The 6,000-nt window shown below is 39.4% G+C and overlaps 1 long non-coding RNA gene across 1 annotated transcript in view; it reads left to right on the forward strand.

The window, feature by feature from the left end:
* The window catches only part of LOC128943346 (uncharacterized), a 415,897-nt gene extending 412,981 nt beyond the window's left edge, over window positions 1-2,916 (forward strand). The window contains exon 7 of the long non-coding RNA XR_008483692.1: window positions 1,482-2,916. This is a non-coding gene — a long non-coding RNA (uncharacterized LOC128943346). The remainder of the gene's footprint in view (window positions 1-1,481) is intronic.
* Window positions 2,917-6,000: the final 3,084 nt, after the last annotated feature.

Raw genomic sequence — 6,000 nt, forward strand, 5'->3', positions numbered from 1 at the left:
AGTACTTTAGTCCCTGTGCTTTTGTATTGTTAGAGCTACTTCTTTTGAACTTCATGGCTGGTTAAAAATTTGAGGTGTTCTAGGTTGTACTAACTATGAGGAGAAAGTGTTGTGAGAGTCAAAAACTGCTTCTATGTAACCATGTATCTACAAAGAGAGGACAAAAATCTGTTTTTCTGACCCCTGGACAAGTCAAACAGCTATACAAATAAAGTAAGTTCCTCCAATTGCCCATGAGATCTCTTTCAGCCAGAGCCCACTGCTTAAGCTCACCCTTGGCCTCTCATAGGGATGCACTTGGCTGTATGTCCAGCCACCTCTCTTCATTTCTGCAGTGCCTCTGGCTTTTCTTCCCCCCCATTCTGGTGATCTCTCAGTGTAATATTGAGGAACTGTGCTTCTCTCATAGTTCATGTCTCTGATCAGACTGGCCTTATCTTTGCTGTGGGCAGTGACACGTGCCTGCACTTTGCTTGAAGACTGAGTGCCTTCACCAAGGAGTTGAGTTGTTCCTTCCCAGCCAACTCAGCTGAAGGGCAATGACTGCTACCAGCTCTTACAATGTTTCATGCATACACTTCTACATCTGGTTTATATAAAAATTATTCCCATAATTCCTGGCATCATGAAAAAGCAAGCCTGAAAAGAAGAGGAATAAACATAGAGTGGTTTAAAATTGTTTACTAGGAATAATTAAATTCTTAGTAAGAGACTTCTGTCATTTCTCTATTTTCACTCACCATGAGGAGGACAGCATGTTCTCATCTCTGCAGAGTCACATAAATTACTTGATTAAAGTGCATGTTGCAGAGCTTAATCTGGACATTTGGAACCTCCTTGCTGTTTTCTCAAGGTATTTGTTAGATGAAGAAAAAAAAAAAAGTCCTGTGCTTAGTTCATCTTCTTATATTGTAGATATATTTTCCAGACATTCGCCAATAGAGTAAAGAACAAGAGTTCTTCAGCTATTTAAGGTCTTTGAAAGAAGAAAGGCAGTTTAGATTACCAGCAGCCTACAATGTGCATGGCACAAAAATGTCAGTTTTAATGGCAAAGTTCAGGATAAAACTGTGTCAGCTAATTTAATCATTTACCATGAAATACCAGTTATCTTAATCTTACATGCAGTCCTTAAGTCTGCTGCATATTTTTGTGTAATTGAATCCTGTCCCTAAAAGGGACAAAGCAGGGAATTTGCTTTTTAGTGAAAAGTTAGGCTCTAAATGTTCCTGTTTATAAATTGTACTTGTGGCATTGTCAGATATTTTGATAGTGAGCAGCTAATATTTCTGATGAGTCTATTTTTTCTCTGTTTCCTATTTGTCTTCCATGCTACAAAATCATATTAGTATTCAGTTTCTATGGAACTTAACCGAATTCTCTGGAAAAAACTGCAGATATTGTTCCCAGAACTTAAGGCAAATAAATTAGAATCTAACCCAGATGACACATTTTATTCATGTGGTTTGCTTTCCGTCTAGATACCTGATGTATTACTTCATCAGCAAATTCAACAAGGCCAAGATGTCTTCATTTTCCTTCAGAGCAAGAGCTGTAAGAGCAGTGTGGTGGAAGTATTGGTCTTCTGTGGCCAGGCGGTGAGAGCCCATCGACAGCTGTGATGAGCAGAGCAGACACGGGAGACAGGAGGCAGCTGAAGCCAAAGAGGACCCACGCCTGGAGCTGTGTCTGTGTGATTGGAGCAGAGAGAGGCCAGGACCCAAGGAAATCCCAGCAGCAAGGGAAAAAAACAGATTGACTCTCAGTGACTCATTTAGCTCCTGGATTGGACAGATCTCTCCCCTGCTGGCAATTTGGCTGAGCATCAATGGACAGATACCAGGATGAATAGCTTAAAATAATTAGGGGTTGGGAATTTGCAAAACTGCTAGCCATCCAATTCTTTACTGTGCAATGTGAGGCAGAAAAAAGAAATTACATTTAGGTTATTAAATATTAAGTCAGTGGATTTACTTCCATTTGGTGCAGAACAGGAAACTGGCTAAAATTCAACATTTATATCATTGTGTTGATGGTCTGTTTATCACTGAGCAAGTAAGTGCTTTTTGGCAGGTCAAGCTCTTTGACACATGGGGCAAATGCGTGCTTAATTTCTCCCAAACAGAAGAATTAATATAATAATAATTAACACAGATGAGAACAGAATTAAAATCAAGTACAGTCAGGAGTTTAGTTTAATGCCAGGTGTCTCACATTCTAGATGTTCTGGGGCCAGATTTTTCCTGTTGAAGGTAGCAAGGGTTTTGCCTTTGGCACTTCTGGGAGCTGAAGTGCGCCTTGCACGTAAAGAGACAGGATTCCCTGTACTTTCCATTCAATGCACAAAACCAGAAGCAACAGGCTCATTTAGTATCAGTAAAGGTCAGTTAAAATTATAGAGACATCCTTTGGAGCAAATCCTCTGTCTTGCATTTGCATATTTATGAATTAGAGATTACGACAGGCTATTTCATTTATTAGAGCAGCACTGCTATAGTTAATAGTCTGTCAGTACTTCCATTATAAACCCCGTTTTTCAGTGTTTAATATCTCAGCCATTTAAAATCACATCAGGAAGCAAGTCAGTCTTATGTTGCTGGCCAGGTGCAATTTTTTGTTATGGATTACTTTTAATAATGAAATACTGCTCATCATATATGCAGATGAGCCACAGCATTTCTGTTGGAGGGACATAGCAAGGTGTGTAGTTTCATTGTGGCTTTGTTTTTCTTTAGGAAAGAAGGGAAAAGAGGGATTTGACCAATCATGTCAACTGTGGCCGTATGTTTGAAGAAGAATTTTTCAAGCAACTGCTCTCAGAGGCAAGGCTGGTTCTCAGTGGGAAATCTGGTTGCTGTTTGCTTTCCAGTGGTGACCAAGGTAAACAGATGAGGATGGTTACCCTGTCCCTCTGATGTTTCTTGTCTACCAGTCTTGGGTGAAGCACCCCAGACAAGAAAGCAGTGAACAAAAAAGAGCCTTTAGAAGTAACAGGAGTCCCAATTACAAATTCAGAAATCTGGCCTCTTTTTAAGTGTCTGCCAGCAGCAAAGAAGTGCAGTACTGTCCTGACTTTATTGCTGATATTTGGGGTAGAGGGATTGCTAAGGCTTAAGGGGTAGTTATGAAGCAACTTGTACATGCCCCTAAACTGAACAATGTCATTTATTCCAGCAGTCTCACATCACTCTCCTTCCAAACAGCCCCACTTTGCTTTTATAGAAGTTCACTAGAAAGTAACTGCCTGGCAAGGGCAAATGTTCAGACTAAAATACCAATTTTTAACTTGCTAGGGCAGCAAAAAGTTACTCTTCAGTGTAGCTGAAAGAAGCTGCTCTTGCGCTATAACCTTTTGCCCTATGAAAAAGAAACAGTCCAAACAGAAACTCCAGGGGAGTGGTTAGTTTTCAAGGTCTTGAAAATCATTTGCTGCCTCAGTAACTGACAAGTTAGAAATCAAATTCATGAAGAGAAAAAAAAAATTAAGCTTTGTGCAAAATATCTTTTGCACTTTTGCCTCACAAATGCAGATGGAGGTGGGAACATAGTCCATATTTTCCATCTTTCTCACCATGAATGTCTGTGTGCACAACTGAGGGTTCCAGGGAAACTAGCAATGGTAGGCCAGAAACACTCTGAAGCATCATATTCAATCCAATTGGTGCATTGCAGCTAATCAACCTGTGCCCTAGGCAAGACCCAGGGTTTGGCCTCTGTGCCACCTTCTGTAAATTTTGGCTGAATTAAGATTAACAACAGGTTTAGAAGTTACATTACACAAACATTTTTTAAGCACATGCAAGACAAGATTGCAACAAAAAGTCTCTGATCTTAAATCCCCCAAATCCAAATGGTGAGCCAGACTTCTCATCCAGTCTCTCATCAACATCATGAGAACCAAGAGACCAGATCAAGGCACTCCACTCAGGCTTATGGAAAATCTGTTCCAGATCCAAGTGGCAAGGGCTAATCAGTAGTGCTTTCTTAAAACAACAGTATTTGGGATATTTTGTAACTAATTGCTAAGTAAAAGTCCATTTTCCAGACTCCTTCCAGAATTGCCATTGTAAAAAACAATCTTCCTTCCCTAGGCACATCACAGTGCTGTTTCAGCCAAAAATTATCTCTGGTCATGATAAGTGATCATAACTCAAAAGGAGGCAGACTACAGAAATTTTAACTCTTTTGAATACAAAATTACTTCAGCAGTTTTATTTAAAAGGTATAATCCAAAGTAAGGGGGGGAGGGGTCTGCCAAACATGTAGAAAATGTCATACATTTTAAAATGAAGTATGAAATATTACCTGCTATTTGCTAGAAACTCTGTCCAGGCTCAGTAAGCTATCTGGACAGGATTGTTTACTGGATATATTTGTTATTCTTTGTCTTTAATTTGCAGTGACATAAAATCTTGCACAACTGACTTGAGTGCATCCTTAAATGCTAAAAATACTAATTATTATGTAATTAGTCAACAGGATGTGTGTAATTGTGCAATACCAGCATTCCTGGGTGTGGTTAAGTACATAGGTAGAATGCCAACAGTCATCTAGATGTAGTATTATAAAATTACACAGCAACATACACCCTGGGTGGATACTCTAATTATATTTTACATTTAAACAATAGCTACATTAGCAAAATGGAACTTATTATTTTTAAAAATATCTTCCCACAGGCATGGATCATAGTACGTGATGGTAATAACATTGCCCAAACAGAGTATCTTCCATCTCCCAAGGGACTCAGTCTTCTTCATAAACATACAACTAGGACACAGAAACCAGGCATAAAGAGCCCTTCATTCACTCATGGCATAAAACCACCCCAAAACAGACATGTGACAATTGCTGAATCATGCACTGGAATAACTGAAGGCAGAGAACCACCAGTAAAGACTTACTATCTCATGAAGAATCACATGAGATTAACCAGAAATGTGACTAGAACTGTTATATTTTTATGACTTACCAGACATTAGGGCAATCCTTAAACCATGGTGAAAACAGATCCACACAGTGAATCAGATCATTCTTTGAACTTAGCCAGGAAGATCTAGGTTACAGCCACCAAATGTCTTGAGCATTTGAGTTAATTCTGATCTCTGCCAAGATTTACTGTGAATGTGGTGTGAAAGTCTGCTGCACTCCCAGTCAAAACCTCCCTGCCTGCTCATCCCTTATTCTTCCTGTGCTACATCTGCAGTGACTGACGAGTATGCATGTCACTGGGGCCAGCACTACAGAGATGGTAACTTATGCAGTATAAACAGAAAACATGGCACACAGTACTTACTCTCTTTTGATATGGTTTCAAGGTGAGAAACCCAGGAGAAGAATGGAAAGGTGAAAATTCCAACACCAAAAAGAAACCAAACCAAAGAGCCCTACGCTGTGACTCATCATTAATGTAAAATGTCAGAGCCTAAAGCTCTGCTTTTTTCATGTGCCTGGATGCAGAAGGGTGAGGTGCCCTCTGAGGATGATTTTATCTTTTACTTTTGAGTCTGAAGATCTTGAATGTGGTTTGGCAAGTTCATAAAAATACTGTGATGAAGTTGAGTTGAATTGCCATCTGGAAATGATGCATACAGAGATGTAAGAAAGCTTGAGGAGAAAACTGCAAATGCTGGAAGAAGAATCAGCAGTGCACATGAATGAGGTTAAAAATTGCAGACAATTAGCTACAAGATGACTCCTACTAAATAAATCATCAAAGACTTCACTACTGCTTCCAGGTTTCTACTGCGATATTAGCTCATTGGAACAGTCAAAAAGATGTTAATTTGGCCAAAGTTTAAGAAATGTGCTATTCTTGTTTGAATTAACAAATCAACCAACAAGGCCAATCTATACTGTCTTGCCAAGGCTATAAAGCTTCTAGGGAAGCTATTATATTTAATGCTCAGGATCTAGGGCCCCATGATATGCAAAATAAGCCTCTTTGTGTTAAATGAGAGCTGAGCAGGAAAGAAAACCTGATCTTGTCATGGAATTTCA

The sequence above is a fragment of the Melozone crissalis genome, unplaced genomic scaffold (assembly GCF_028551555.1).
Source record: "Melozone crissalis strain CALT ecotype California unplaced genomic scaffold, PUWL_Pcris_2 ptg000045l_1, whole genome shotgun sequence".
In the NCBI taxonomy this organism is placed as follows: Eukaryota; Metazoa; Chordata; class Aves; order Passeriformes; family Passerellidae; genus Melozone; species Melozone crissalis.